Source organism: Eptesicus fuscus, chromosome 8, assembly GCF_027574615.1.
Source record: "Eptesicus fuscus isolate TK198812 chromosome 8, DD_ASM_mEF_20220401, whole genome shotgun sequence".
Taxonomy (NCBI): Eukaryota; Metazoa; Chordata; class Mammalia; order Chiroptera; family Vespertilionidae; genus Eptesicus; species Eptesicus fuscus.
In genome coordinates this window covers 79,820,706-79,837,323 of record NC_072480.1, presented here as the reverse complement: position 1 = coordinate 79,837,323, position 16,618 = coordinate 79,820,706, and positions in this window count along the sequence as shown.

The following is a 16,618-nucleotide window of genomic DNA, read 5'->3' as shown; positions in this document are numbered from 1 at the left end:
GCTCTGTGGGCCTCACAGGTCCTATCGTGATTTTTGGGTAACCTGTGGCAGCTTAGGATCCCTCAAACCTGGACACAAAGATCTCTCACTTTACTGTGTCAAGACCAGTGAGGCTCAGAACCTAAGTTCTCCTTTTGCCATTAGTTTGAAATTCTTTTTGTTGTCTCAATACAAGGTTAAAATAAAACTAAAACCAAACAACAACAACAAAGACATGCTTAAAACCTATGAGATCCGATCCAGTTTAAGATGTGGGATATAAAACGTTTGGTACCTACAAGCCAGTTATTCCTTCCACAACAGTAAATTTCACCCACCAAATTTTGTCTTGCATTTTCTTGTGCACAGATGTCCTATTTGCTTGGGTAATGAAAAAAATGCTCTTCTCTTTCTTTGTTCACTTAACAGTAAACTTAATATAGAAGTGGGGTATCATTGCTTTCTGAAATACAATCTCTAGTTAATTTTTGCAGTTTAGCATCTGCTTCCAGTGATATTGAAAAACTGAGTTCTTGAATGTAAGCATCATCCAAAACAAATGATTTTTTTTGCAAAGTAATTTCCTTTGTAAACTCACAAATCTTTAGGCTCACATGGTTCTGTGGCAGCTATATAGATTTCAAACCAAACTCAATTATGTATCTGCCTTTAATGGTCCATAAACAGGTTCTTTTTTTTTTCCTTTCTAAAGGTTTCAATCAGAGATTTAACCTGAAGCCTGTGTTGGGAGTCCTTAGACACCATACTGGTCCTTAGCAGGCTATATCCCTCCTCACTAGACGAGGAGTGCTGGGGCCCATAGGACTTGTCTTTAGAGTGACCAACTTTTTAGAAAATTGATCAGGGACACAGCCATACTGAACAACATAACGACAGCAACAGTGATAATAATAATGATGCACAAGGTATTATTAATGTATCATTAAAATATGAAAGTATGTTCCTTGGCCCGGTGGCTCAGTTGCTTAGGGTGTTAGCCCATACACCAAAAAATGCTGGATTTGATTCCAGGCACATGCGGGAGGCAACTGATTGATGTTTCTCTCTCACATCGATGCTTCTCTCTCTTTCCCTTCCTTTCTAAAATCAATTTAAAATAAATAAATAAATAAAATAAAGGGTCCTCTTCAAAGATAGTGCCAGTATTGAGGACAACCTAGAGAAGGCACATCTTAGCACAGCCACACAAAGAAAAAGAGAAAAAAGAAAATATGCATCTACTTGAAATCATATTCTATTAAGCATTACTTACTTTTTGTTACATAAATGTTATTATTTAAACAAAACAATTTGCTAGTTCACAGTGGCAGTTAGTAATAATAAATAGGAGGATTGATTAAACAATATGTAATTGTTCTTATTTTAGTGATCTAAACTTTTCAAACGAATTCAGAAAACATGATCACAATACTCACCATGTGAAAAACAAACTCAGTACAGAGCATAATGTTAATCCACAAAGTCACAGACAGACGGTTAACATTTAGGATTAGAATGCGCTTAAATTGCACACTTTAGTCACATCCATTATTGCAAACCGCAAATCACAGCTGCCAACATCAGCCATCAGGGGAAGCACCACTGACAATGAATATGGAAGATGGATCATCTACACCATATTTGACCCTAATAAGAGTGTTCATCTCAGCCCTTATTGGGGGGGGGGGGGGAGGGAGGGTCATGTGAATATTTCACTTTTCCTTTAATCGTTTGGTGCATGATCAGAAATGGGACTTGTAACATCCTGATGAAGGACTTCCAAGGTCAGGGGACTTTCATTGCTAAAAGCAGGACAGATTTAGGCAAACCAATGTATTCAGTCTATTTGCCTTCCATTAATCCACAGCCTTTCCACCACCAATGCTTTCTAGAGCATACTCTGCATACCCAGAACTCCAGAATCCCAAGACTGTTTTTAGAACCTGCATAGTCCTCTCTCCTGTGTATTGATTTGCGTGGGCTCACAGTAAGTGTATAGGGAGGGGGCTATTTGCAGGTATGTGGTTGGAGCTTAGCCAGGTGGCTGGATGTCTGCAAGCATGATGGAGCAGTCCCTGGAAGTATGTGCCAAGTGGGCTGGGAAGAATGAGTCTAGACCTGAGACTGTCTTCATGTCTCCATGGAATTCTAAGGAGTCTGAGAATTTTAACTTGAATATGGACTCTCAGGCAATAATGAAAGTCTTTTTTTAGGTAAGTTGCTAGAACACCTTTTATGTAATAACTAGAAGCCCAGTGCATGAAATTCATGCACAGGGGGAGGTGTCCCTCAACCTGGCCTGCACCCTCTCCAATCTGGGACCCCTTGGGGGCTGTTCAACTGCCAGCAGTCGGACATCCCTCTTGTAATCCAGGACCACTGGCTCCTAACCACTCACCTGCCTGCCTGCATAATGCCCCCAATGGCCCTCCTTTGCCAGCATGGCCACCCCAACGGCCCTCCCCTGCTGGCCAGTTTGCCCTCAACTGCCCCCCCTGCTGTCCTAGTTGCCCCAAATTGCCCTCCCCTGCTGGCCTGATCACCCCTAACTGCCTCTGCCTCGGCCCCCCACCACCAGGGCTTTGTCTGGAAGGAAGTTGGATGTCCGGAAGATGGCCAGTTGACCAGGTCTAATTAGCATATTGCCCTTTTATTAGTATAGAATAGAGGTCTGGTGCACGAAATTTGTACACGGGGGGGGGGGGTTCCCTCAGCCCAGCCTACAATGATGCCAGCATCCCACGCCCCAGCCAGCCTCTGGCCAGAGGCCCACCCGCCCGCCCGCCCTCCCTCCGTGGGCTGGGGTGCGCGGGACACTGGGGCTGGTCACCAGGGCGATGCCAACCCAGCGTCCTGCATGTCCTGGCCTGTGGAGGGAGGGAGGGTGGAGGGTGCCTCTATCTTTGTGATGGAGTGACAGTTAATTTGCATATTACCCTTTTATTAGATAGGATGTTCTGGCTTGATTTATAACTTTTAGATAAGTATAGAAATGGTTTTTGGATGTTCATCTGTACTTTACCCCTGACCCTGACTAACATCAGGGGTGGGGATTGCCTATCTGTCTCATGCCAGAAAAGTATGAATTTAGCTTGTAAGTCTGCCCTCTGACCAGCAGAGGGCAATAGCAACCTGCAATATACTTCACCAAACTCCAAGCAAGGCCTGGATTCCCCACTCATCTGAGACCCAAATACTTTCTTATTTTTTTTTAAAGTATCTCTTTCTCTAGAATAAGACTGGGAGGAATCTTGAAAGGTTATTATCCAGAGCCCTGCCTCCTGATAGCACCACACGAAATCAACCCAGATAGATCTGTCTATGCCCAAAAGCAAATCATATTTCATTTACTTATACATTTCAATAGGGATATTCTGGGTGGTACAATGGTAAATAATTTGTATTCCTCTTTTTATATGTTTCTTTATGAGAAAGAAAACCACTAATTTGTGTGTTTTTAAGAGTCAGAGGGGAATTCATTCTACATCAGTGACCAGTGTTATCAGAGAATTTTTACTGTCAGGGAAGCTTAAATGTTGCCAAATGGTGAAAAGATTAGTAACAGGACTAAACATGGAAAGAAAGATCACATAAATATTACTAACAGGAAAAGCCAAATAATTGCTCTGGGCTTAGAAAGAGATTAGTTGGGGTTTTGTTTACAAGAAAATACAAATGTTATCACTGATTAAATATTTCTCTACCCATTTCCCCCCTCACACCCCTGCCAACTCTATTATACTCAACCGTGTGTGACTCCTATGAAATGCCTACTATCATAAGAGTCCAGTTATGTAGTTTGCACATGCAAATAGATAGTTCACTTAAAAACGTCCTATTGTGATGATCAGTGAAATTATATTCAATCCTTGGAAGGAAAACTATGGTTGAACTGAGATACCAAATGGAATGGGCAATGTGACACCTAACTAATCTGCTCATTGCTAACAAGTTCAGCCTTATTTTAAAATACAAAACAAGCATTTAAAAAAACAAAACAAATTTAAAGAGTCCTTATCCTCTCCCTTGTACATTAATTTCCAATGATTGATAAACACAATGAACAGAGAATTTAAATTTTTAATATGAAACTAATGAAAACAACAAATCTAGACTATATATTACACAACCTCCCTTAGCCACATAGCAAACATAAATTTAGGATTAGTGTATGAAGACCATAAATATCTTAGAACCTGCATAGTCCTCTCTCCTGTGTTTACTCCCGATTGGTATTGATTTGCCTGGGCTCACAGTAAGTGTGTAGGGAAGGGGCTATTTGCAGGTATGTGCAACATTCCTCTTTTTTAGTCACTTGCCTGGGTAAAAATTTCAGTTCCTCCATCCAACATATTTGTGACATCTGTGTGTTCATTTTAGGGTAATAAGAAAATTTACATTATAGGTAATGATAATTATATTAGTTAATGTATGTGAAGCATTTAGACCAGTGTATATAAATATAGCAAACATTATATAACTACTAGAGGCCTGGTGCATGGATTCATGCACTGGTGGGGTCCCTCGGCATGGCCTGCACCCTCTCACAATACTGGCCCCCTCGGGGGATGTTGGAGAGCCGGTTTTGGCCCGATCCCCACAGCCCAGGCCAAGGGACCCCACCGGTGCACAAATCTGTGCACTAGGCCTCTAGTATGCATATAAAATCTGTGGTTAATCTCTTCCCACCCTCCCCTTTGCCTCCTTCCCTCTGAGATTTATCAGTCTGTTCCATGTTTCCATGCCTGTGTGTTGAACGCCTGCCCCCTGGTGGTCATTGCACATCACAGCTACTGGCCAGTAGGCTGGTGGCTTAGGCTTTTATCTAATCTAATAATAGACAAATATGCAAATTGACCATACCTCCGACACACCCAAGCCACGCCCACAAGCCACGCCCACCATCCAATCAGAGCGAGTATGCAAATTAACCCAAACCAAGATGGCTACAGCCACAGAGAGCAAGGTTTCCTAGGTAACAGAGGAAGCCAAGCTTTCTGCCAGCCGTTGCAGGCCTAAGCCTCCACTCAAGCTACAAAGTTTCAATTATAGAAGGTAAACAAATTCAAACAAATGGCGGCAGAATGGAGCTTGAGAGAGCAGGCCAGGGTTGCCGCCGGCAACAGGGGAAGCAAAGCTTTCCACACACCCTGGCTGGGCCCACCCGCTTAAGGCAACAAAGTTTCAATTATAACCCCAACACAAATGGCTTCGGGCCTTGGAGGGAGCCCCAGGCTTGGCTCTGCTCCAGGCTACAAAGTTTCAATTGTAGAAGGAAAATAAATTCCAGATACCAGGGCCTCCGCTTGCGTTGTCAGGGGGCATGGCCAGCCTGCAAACCACCACAGGCCCTTCGCTCAGGCCGCCCCACACCCCCAGGGTACCCCACCCTGATCAGGGACACCCTTCAGGGCAAACCAGCTGGCCCCCACCCCTGTACCAGGCCTCTATCCTATCTAATGAAAGAGTACTATGCAGATTGATCATCACTGCAACACACAATATAGCTGCCCCCATGTGGTCAAAGATCCTGCCCCCATGTGGACACAGGATGGCCACCACAAGATGGCCAGCAGGAGAGGGCAGTTGGGAGGCACCTGGCCTGCAAGGGAGGGCAGTTGAGAGGGACCACGCCTGCAAGGGAGGGCAGTTGGAGGTGATCAACCCTGCAGGAGAGGGCAGTTAGGGGTGACCAGGCCAGCAGAGGAGGGAAGTTGGGGGCAAACAGGCTGGCAGCAGAGTGGTTAGGGGGTGATCAGGCTGGCAGGCAGAAGCGGTTAGGGGCAATCAGGAAGGCAGGCAGGCAAGCAATTGGGAGCCAGCAGTCCTGGATTGTGAGAGGGATGTCCGACTGCCCGTTTAGGCCCGAGGGATGTCCCTCGGGCCTAAACGGGCAGTCGGACATCCCTTGAGGGGTCTCAGATTGGAGAGGGTACAGGCTGAGCTGAGGGACAACCCCCCTCTGTGCACGAATTTCGTGCACCAGGCCTCTAGTATATATAGATTTGCTGTGATTATTATTACTATTCTTAATTGTCAGGGACTGTTAGACACACTGTTGTGCAGTGTGGAAGGAAAGCTTGCTTTCTTAAATCCAAGGCATAGTCATGGAAGAGTTCCGCTCATTTATGCTCTCTTGGGCTTTATCTGAAAGGGAAAATTTGTGATCTAACAACCCCAGAAGGCCTTTGTAAACATTGAGAAATTTCTATACTATAGCATTCTCTTCTTTTTAGGGAAACATTTTTCTGATACTGTTTGATTACTGTCATGTTCAAGCTGCCTCAACTTCTCCAATCCCATTCCTAAATTCTAAAGGCCATGAAACATCTCATTTTAAAATCAAACTAAAGGCATGTTAGTGTTGTGAGACCTTATAACACTCTTTGAGAAACGTGGAGATACTATAAGTTTTAAAAAAATAATCAGGACTACACTTTACAGAGCTAAAGACTCATAAGCATGTTGGCAGGGAGAGCTAATTTTCTAGGAGAAGAGATGTAATATGCTACAGCCTGACAGGATTGGTTAAGCTGTAAAATATCTGAAGTTTAGCTTCCACACCTCTAATCTCTCCTTTTTGTGCTGACAACCCCCCATTGGGTGACATCTATCAGGAGAATGTTATATTTTATAAAATCAAAAATCCCCAAGGATAGAAGTTTGTTTCTCCCTCATGTTTTAAATTACCCAGGGTGAAATGGTGACTCCATAGAGTCATTAATAAATCAAGTTGCTCTTTCTCTGCCTGGATATCCTCTGGAGGTTGCTTCACCTCATGGTTTAAGATGGATGCTGAAGCTCCAGCCTTTGTATCTACCTTCCAGGTCACGGGATGGAAGAGGGGAAAGTAGGACGATGTTCTCCTTTTTTGAGAAGACTTCCAAGAAGTCCCCTACATATAATTTGCTTTCCATTGGCTCTATATCACCTCCATAGCCTTCCTAGCTACAATGGATATGGGGAAATGTAGCCCTTTAATAGAACAGTCATACACCCGGCAAAAAATAGAATTCTGTCTAAAAAAGGGGAAAAGAGGCTGACTGCATATTGAGGTAGGCAATAAAACTCATTTTTATTACAACTTCCTTATGAGGACAATTTTCTCAGTAACCTTTATGTTTCTCAAAACTTTTTCTCAGAAAGAAATCTAAAACTCATTCCATTGCATAAGAGATGGTAAAGTATGAGAGTATTAACTCTACTTAAGGAACTAGAACTATAATAGCATTAAAGCTTTAAGTATAGTCAATGCTAATAAAAAGTCAAGGGAAGGAGAAGGGAATAAAAGGAGCAGAGGCAATGTTTGATAGAACTGAGTATGCCATCACAGCACACAGGCAACTCACACTTCACTCTAGTCCAGTCAGCTTGCACTAAAAGTTGTAACATTATCTTCAACTTGTAGTTGTACTGATATGGGAAAAGTCCTGTGAACATACCTGCTCTCACATTAGAAGAAATTCTACCTGTTTTCATAGTGAGGAGTAAATTCTTTAAATGAATTGGATTCCATAAATTTAGAGCAGTCTGTATCTGAAACTTTAGCCCTACATCAGAATTTCCTGGAAATTGATAAAGCACAGTAGGTTTGGGGTTCAACCTGAGAATCTTCTTTTCTTTATTTTTTTAATATATTTTTATTGATTTCGGATAGGAAGGGAGAGGGAGAGAGAGATAGAAACATCAATGATGAGATAGAAGCATTATCCACTGCCTCCTGCTTTCCCCCTACATGTGCCCTGACCAGGAATCAAACTGTGAACTCCTGTGATGCTGTTCAGGTGAGAATTTGCTTTTCTAAGAAGTTCCCAGGTGATGGCATTACAAGCTAAAGTTGGAGAAGCACTAGTTTGTGCTGTTTTCTTCTTTCTCATGTTATCAAAGGCACCATCCACCATTACCTGTAACTCATTTCACACCTAATGAAAGAGAATTTTGCTTTCTGAAAGGGGAAATCTTACGTTCTTTATAATCATCTGAATATGCAGCACAAAATACCTAAGTTGTTTTGGTGACTCACATACCCATCCCTCAAAAACACATGCTGAAAAGTGTTTGCATATGTTACAAAGGGAGTATTTCTTTTGATCCATCTTTTGCACCATTAAGTTTCAACAGAAATGGAAAATAAAATCAAGTTTCAGGAACAAGGCAATGCTATTGTTAATAAAGAAAAGAATAAAATCCAAGACAGCTTGAGCCAAAAGACACAAGAAAGAAGATGGATGGTTTCCTCAAAATGGCAAAATCCCAAATCAATTGCTGACTATGATTTTATCAGAGGGAAGATTGGTTCTCAGTCTTGAACTGAAACTAGTTTGAGGTGTGTTTTAAGTGAAGTTAAAATTAATGGATAAAATATTCCTATGAAAGTTAGTGAGAATAGACAGAGCTGGGAAATGTTTAATATAAACCAGGATTCTTCTGCAAATAAATATACACTGTGTAGCTAAATGATTATGTTACTCCTCTCTGCCTGCCCACCTTAGGCACAGTGCGTCACCTCACTGAGCCTCATCACCTTCAATGGTGAAGTCAGTGTGCTGGACTGGATGATCTCTAAGGTCACTCTCTTTTCTAACGTTCGATGACTTGGTCCTATGCTGAGTACAAGGGGAGTTAGTTCTATTTGTAAAATGAATCAGGAATTATTCTAACCTCTAGTTTCTTCATTGCCATTTAAGCTGGATTCTGCCTACTTGCCTTAAACATAGGCAATGTTTATGACAAAAAGAATCTATATATATATAAAAGCCTAAGCCACCAGCCGAACGGCTGACCGGCTAACTGGCCAGTAGCTATGACACTCACTGACTACCAAGGGTCAGATGCTCAACGCAGGAGCAGAAACCACAGGCATGGAAACATGGAACAGACTGATGAATCTCAGAGGAAGGGGGAGGGAGGAGGGCAGGAAGAGATTAATGAAAGATCTTATATGCTACTAGAGGCCCTTGGCCTGGCCTGCAGGATTGGGCTGAAACTGGCCCTCTGACATCCCCTGAGGCATCCTGGATTGTGGGAGGGCGCAGGCCAGGCCAAGGGACCCCCACTAGTGCGGAAATCCATGCACCAGGCCTCTAGTGATATTAATAAACCAACTAGTCATACTTTAACAATGAAATTTATTAGAGAAATCCACCTTCTTCCTTACCTGAAACATCCATCTCCCAACTACTAGCTCCACTGAGCAAGTCCTCATTATACCATGGCCATCTGCTCTTTCCAAACAATATCACATTTGAGCGATGATTGAGATTTTAAATCATGTTATCTTAACCTCTTCATAATTTATGATAATTAACTAAGTCAATCTGCCTCCTGCTTGCTCCCTACATGTGCCCTGACCAGGAATTGAACTGTGACCTCCTGTGATGCTGGCCAATCTATTCCATTCCAATCTACCCAGAAAGCTTGGAATTTCCTCAGCACATTCCCCTTCTGTTTTTTTCCTACACATCCCTAAATACTCAGTTCAGATGTTGGCTCCAGGAGGCCATTCCTAGGCCACTCTGCTTCCCCACCCCCTGCCCACCTATAAGCTGCCTAACAACTTGGTCTTGCTGTCATGATTGAACTTGTCTCATGGAGTACTTGTGATGATCTGTTCTCTAAATGTTTCCTTCACCCAACTATAAGCTTCATGAAGTATTCCCTATGCCAAGCCTGGGTTGTGCTCAGTAAATATGCTTTGAATGAGGAATGAATAAGCTCAGAGGGTGTATGAAGAGAGCCTGTTAGAGGTGGCGTCATCAATGTAACCACTCTTTAAACTTATGTTACAGGGGAAAACAGCTATCTTACCAGGAAGCAGAAGTCTACTTGCCTCTATAGCACCAGCAGCCTAGGACAAGCTACTTTTAACTAGTAAAATATTATTTTTATTTATATTAAGCCCAGCTATGAACCCTGAGAAATATAGGGCATACACACCACCATCATAATAATGATGTTTATAATTTATGAAAGGCTTTCACAAGTGTGATTTCATTTAATTTTGATGACAGATTTTTACCCAATTTGTTAAGTAAAGAAAACAATGCTCCAAGGAATTAGGTGACTCATCCAAGCTCATGAGCACAGTAAGTGACCCAGATATTTTTGGCCCCCACATGCAATGGTCTCTGTATTGTTCTTTCACAATGTATTTCTCAAAGGAGGAACAATTTCCAAAACTGCATGCATGTTGTCTGGTGGAGAGAAGAGTTTGTTGAAGGCAAGCCTGTCTCAGTTCCTCCTAAATGGCTTAAAGAGGATTCAGTCCTTTAGCCTCAGCCTTTAGTAGCTTTTCTTCCTGTCCCAATGTTTCATCTCTGAACTTCTGTGCCAATCTAGCAGTGGAAACCCAGACACACAGGATCCCAAAGCGATGGTCCTAATTGGCAGATCTACATTAATGGCTTTGGGCAGAGATTTCCCCTACCGTGAATCACCCCTCAATCACCAGTGAGTCAGGCTATTTAACTCTAATCTTTAATTCATACTTCATAAACAGCTCCACTAACTTCCAAAGTCTTTAATTAAAAGCCCGAGGCAATGGCAACAGCAATGCAAGGAGTCCCCTCGCAGAGTGTAAAGAGAGAGGAAAATGAAAGCAGGTGTTGCTTTTTGCTCTCGGTAGAAATTACCATTAATATAGTATCTCCTCCTCCACCTCCATCCTTGTGGTCACTTCCAGCATTTCTCATTATGATAGAGGGAGAAATACAAAGTGCATTTGCAATCTGCCCTCTTAGCTCTGGGATTAACCCAGAGACCGAAGTTACCATAAATCACAGTGATGGGGGCATTCCACAGGTGTGGCATTGAAATATCCTTCCCAGCTTTTAGCAGGACCTGGCTGGAGAAAGCAGAAGAGGATTTGGTTTGGGGCCTTTTTGGTACCCATCACTGAAAACCCTAATGATATCACAGAGCTATACACCAGGACTGTTCTGTCCAAAGGATACGGAAGGCTCAACTGTCCCAAGTATAGAAGAGCCTGGACTGAGATTCTCAGCAATGCTGTCAAAGAGCTCATGATGTGGGTCTTAACAATAGCGAAGGGGCTGGAGCACTGTCAGCATAGAAGCTTTAACATAAGGAATAGTAAAATAATTAAGTGGTTTTAATTATTTAAATTAAAGTGATAAAAACAGTAAAAACAATGGAGACTTCATTTTATGCTTCCAAACTAAGGACATACTTCAAATACCAGATCCTCAGAACATTCATTTCTAAACCAACTTTTGCATATACAGGGTAGGGCAAAAGTAGGTTTACTGTGATGAGTACGCAAAACACAGTTTCTTCTCATATTACTGTTTATTAATTATCATTGTTTTCCATATCAACAACTGAAAACCTACTTTTTCCCATCTTGTATGTAGTCTCAAGGCATGTCCTCAGAGCTGTTAGTCCACCCAGAAAGTCAAATGATTAGTGAAGGTCACTCTGCCTTTCAGACACCAGAACTAGCTCTGAGCCTTGTTTGGTACGTAGATACCATGAGCCTCGGGAATAAAATGATGCATTCATATTTGGTGTCACTTCCAGGTAAAAAGCTTCAAAGCATCAGTCACTTCATGCATAGTAAGCGTTTTAATGGGACTCGCACTGTGGACTACATTCCTGGCTTACTCCTGTGCTATTTCACTCGTGGTTTGAAAGCAGCTGAAAACTCTGCCAACATCTAGATTTTCAGTTTCTTTCCTGGTGGTGCTCAGGAAGATATACAGGCTGTCCAATCACAATCTGTTTTTCATTTCTTCCGGAGCCAGGAGCTCTTTACTTCCACATAAGCATTCCTAGGGTTAGCTGTTGTGTCCAGACAGTGCAGTGTGGTTGTAGGGAAGTCCAGACCTCCTATTTTTCCTCCTTTGACCTTTTGTGCAACTACCCTAATGTGGTATTTATGTCAACATTATTCTATGTGAGGGCTCCTCTATATATATCTCTCCTGGAAAAAATGCTGAAGTAATTTTTTTGGTCTGCAGTGCCCTCCTCCATCCTGTTTCCTGTTCTGCAATCCTCTCAAACATTCTTGTGCTTTTATACCCAACTCCTCACTTCCCACAAGCCTGGCTCTATCTTACCAGCAAGAGCACCTTTCCACGCCCATTAGTATTTAGGATCAAGGTCAGAATGCCTTTTTTTCCATTTCCTGTATTACCAGTGGGGCCAGTTCCAATTCTGCTGTCCACAGGTGTGGGTAGGTGACTTGGTCATATTTGGACATAGGACTCTATTACCTTGGCCACAGGACTACATACGTAACTCAAATGCGCCCAATCAAACTCTTCTCTGACATTGGACATCTGGGTGCTTAGAGAAGTTTATGAAAATGTAGGTTTGGGGCTGGCTATAGAAGGAGCCTATCTGAGGACAAAACTTACAAAAACAGGGAGCCAGTATCAAGAGGGAAAAGGAGAAAGGGAGGAAGAGGGAGAGAGAGATGGAGGGAGAAAGGGAGTGAGAGAGCAAAGGAGAAGGAGAGAGAGAGGAAGAGGACAAGAGATAGAGAGAAAAAGAGAGAGAGAGAGAGAGAGAGAGAGAGAGAGAGAGAACATAGAAGACATGTTCCAAGCTACTGTCAGCTCTACCCTTGGACTTTCCAGTTACCTAAGCCAATACATTATATTAAATTAAAAAAAAAAAAACTGAACACAATGAACTGCTGTCTGCAGCTATTTGTCCTCACTGCCCACTAATCACCTGTACCTGGCTTCCTTGTTTAACTCTGCGGATGTGACCTCAGAGTTTTAAACAGAATTTCACACTTGAAGATTTCCAGGTAAGGCATTATATTCTCCCTGGTGCTGAGCTGGCCATGCCCCTGGCTCAGTTTTTGCTGTATAATTACATTTTAGGGTCACACTCCTGATCTGCCAGCTACTACAGCCACAGCCCATTTAAGACCACCACACTCTCTGCATTTTGTCTAATCCCTTTCTTGGTTTTCTTTGCTAGTCCAACTTGGCCAGAAGGCACACAGCAACCCTACATATGTCATGAAGAGCTGAGATTGGAAAGAAAACACCTTAACTGCAGGAATATGTCCATATTAGTACTTCACCTGTACCTCTGCATTCAGAAACCCAAGACACTTTAACTACAAAGGAATGCAGGTGCGATTTCAAGCAGTGCCACAGGTCCCTGTGGTTTGAAGCTTTCCCAGCATTTATTAAGCAAAGCCATACATAGTGATATTGATCATTTCCTGTTCGGTTCACATTCCCTTCCAAGGAAATCTGCTCTGTCTAGAGTCCTGCCTACCTAATGGGCCATGTTTTGTGCTGTGTCACCCAGTCCTCCTGAGACCCAGTGTCAAGAAGATGAAAGTAGAAAAGATAGAGAGAAACACCTATATTTTGAATATTTGACTCACACTGAAGGAGGAACATTGTAAGACACCAAAGAAAGTCCATGACTCAACACCTTGACTCCGAAAATACAGCATGAAGATCTTGATTTTGAGTATCTACAAAAAGCTCATTTACCAAACCACACTGCATGAAAGAAATTAATATTCCCCAACCCAGCTCCTGGTGCTTACCTAACTAGGTGACTCTCAGCCCCTTGCAACCAATGGTAAACAACTAATAAATGATATAAAAATGTAGTGTTTTCTTTATCAAATATAAGGATAGCTCTGATTGTCCTGAAAGAGTAAGGCAGAGGTGGGGTGGCAGTGTGGGTGAGGATGTGTGTTTTAAATGTGTAATTGTGTTCAGCAGAAAGGAGAATCCAAGATAAATTTAACATAACTTGACTTAGACCTAAGAGAAGAAAGAGACAGGTAACTCTAGTTTCTGATCCCCTTTACCAATGCACATTTTCTAGGAAACTTTTTCTTACTCTTCTAAGCATGAGATGAATCATTTACATAAATGTTGCATATCAGTTAGAATAATTTGGATGAAAGCAAAACATGGTATATTAAATAAAAGAGGGATTTACTGAAAAGATATTAGGCATTTTGAAACTGAAGGAAGGCTATATTTCCAGCTTTTTCAAAACTGTTTTCATAAACTTATAGATACAAAAAAAAATTGCAAAGATAGTGTTGAAAAGGTCCATGTAACCTTCAGCCAGTTTCCCTCAATGGTAACATTTCATATAATTATAGTATAATTTATTGAAATAGAAAACGGACATTGGGCATTGGTGTGGGTGTGTATATTTCTATGTTGTTTTATCAACTGTAGATCCATGCAACCACCACTACAATTAAGTCACCACAAAGGGATCTCTTTTAAACCTTTTTATAATCACAGCCCCTCCCTCCACCCCAACATCCTTAATCCCAGCAATCACTTTTCTGTCCTCCAGCTCTATAATTTTGTCTTTTCAAAATTGTTATATAATTGTAATCACACAGTCTGTGACCTTCTGAGATTGGCTTATTTTCACTCAGCATTATGCCCTGGAGATCCATCAAAGTTGTTGATGTATGAATAGTTCATTTCTTCTGATTCCATGACATTGATGGAGCACAGTTTGTTTAATCATCCACCTATTGTGGGGCATGTTAACTGTGCCCAGTTCTTGGTTATTACAAATAAAGCTGCTGGGAACAATCATTGCACAGGTTTTTGTGTGGACCACTTTTCAGTTCTCTGGGATAAATGCCCAGGAGTATAATTGCAAGGTCATAAGGTAAATGGATGTTTAGTTTTGTGTGTGTTTTTTAAGAAACTGCCCAACTGTTTTCCAGAGCGACTATATCATTTTACCTTTCCACTATCAATGTATGAGAAACCCAGCTTTACTGCATCTTTGCCAGAATTTAGCATTGCCACTATTTGTAATTTTAGCCATTCTGGTAGGTATAGGGATACCTCTTTGTGGTCTTAATTTGCATTTCTGTAATGGCAAATAATGTTGAACATCTTCTCAGTTCTTATTCGCCCACCATAAATCCTCTTGGGTGAAATGTTTCTCTATACCTTTGCCAAAGTATTGTTAGTAAAGGTAGAGTGAAGACCCAAGACACTTCTCACCACCAGGCGGTAATGAACCTTCCCACCTTAGATGGTGTCAGTGGAGACCATGTGGGAGCCTGGATTTCCACCAGCACCTGTTTCTCTGTGCCAGGGCATGAGAGGAGCCTAGTGGAGAATCAGTACCCAGTGGAAGAGGCCTTTCCCCTCACCATGACCTCACTGAGGAGCAATAACAAGGTGCCCCTGCACCTTTACCTCCATTGGCCGTGGTTGGCAGGCGTGAGAGTGGGACAGCAGATTTTCTGTGTGATTTGTCTGGAGTAGACTGGCTAGTTTCTCAAAGTTTTCTGTTTTGCCAGCTGCCCCTTTCCTGACCCTTTGGCTAGAGACAACAGGCATTTGTTGGTGCTTTTACTATCTGTACCCATTGGCCTTTCTGGGTTGCTGGCTTCTCCAATTTCCAGTCAGGTATAGATGAGGCAAAAAAGCAAACCTAGTGCACTCACTTACTTGGGTCCTGAGATCCCTAACTGCCTGATTTTAATCACCACTTTTCAGGGTCTTATTAGGTTATTTTACATATGAAGTAAAGGGATTTTAGTTATACTAAAGAGAGAGGATTCAGGGATTATGTTTTGTTTTTTCGATTTTTCTGTAATTGAAAGTCCTATAAACTAGACTTTAAAAAGGCAAGAAGCAAAACATCTCAGCTGGAAGTTAAGGAACAAGAACTCCAATAATGATCTTTGTCAAGCTGGTCAAGTTGCCAGCATCAGGATGAATAATCTACTACGATTGAAATTTAAATACAGGAAAAAAAAATCATATAGCCAAACTTAGGACATGTGCTCACACCATCATAAAAGTGAGTCATTTTGTCCCTTACAGCTTTCATTGTTGAATTAGGTTTCTTTAATTCTTATTCCACCACAACAACAAATTTTCCCAAAAGGAAAATAGGATGCTTTGGGGAACAGTAAATGAATACTCAGAAGATCTCACTCACACACAATATCCATCAAATGGGATCTGCAGATTATCTATTTTGCAATCCAATATTCATGCATTTTCCCTTTGGAAACACTTTTTAAAATATTCCATCCCATTAATATAATACAACTCATAAACATACAATAAAAACTATGTAAACTGAAGTCTTAAAAATTATATACCCATATCCAAATCAAGGAACTCTGTTTAATGAGTATTCCTCCTCTACTAACTCTGCAGTGATTTCATTTTTACATTATCTATAATAATAAAAGGGTAATATGCTAATTAGACAGGATGTCCTTCTGGATGAAGCTGGGGCCTGAGGGAAGTCTGGTTCCCGGGTGCCAGAGGGAAGCCGGTGCTGGCAGCTGGGGGAAGGAAGGCCTACTCTTGCATGAATTTTGTGCATTGGGCCTCTAATACAACATAACAGCCAATGACAGAGAACAGAAAAAGAAAAAAGATAATTTAACAGAAATATAAAAATTATTTGTAGGATTGTGTAGACATAACACAATAAATGCCTAAAGATAGGGGCTATAAGGATGGCTGGTTAGCCAGAGACGGGTAAGATTCCTCAGGGAAGGAACAACCTAAGACAGGCACAGTCACAGATGGGCCATCAGGAGAGAACTTGGGGGTCAACAAAGGTGGGGCACAGACCCTCACCCCCCAACTTTGCAGAGGCCTGAACCCTCACCCCTTCTGAGGGAGGTCTC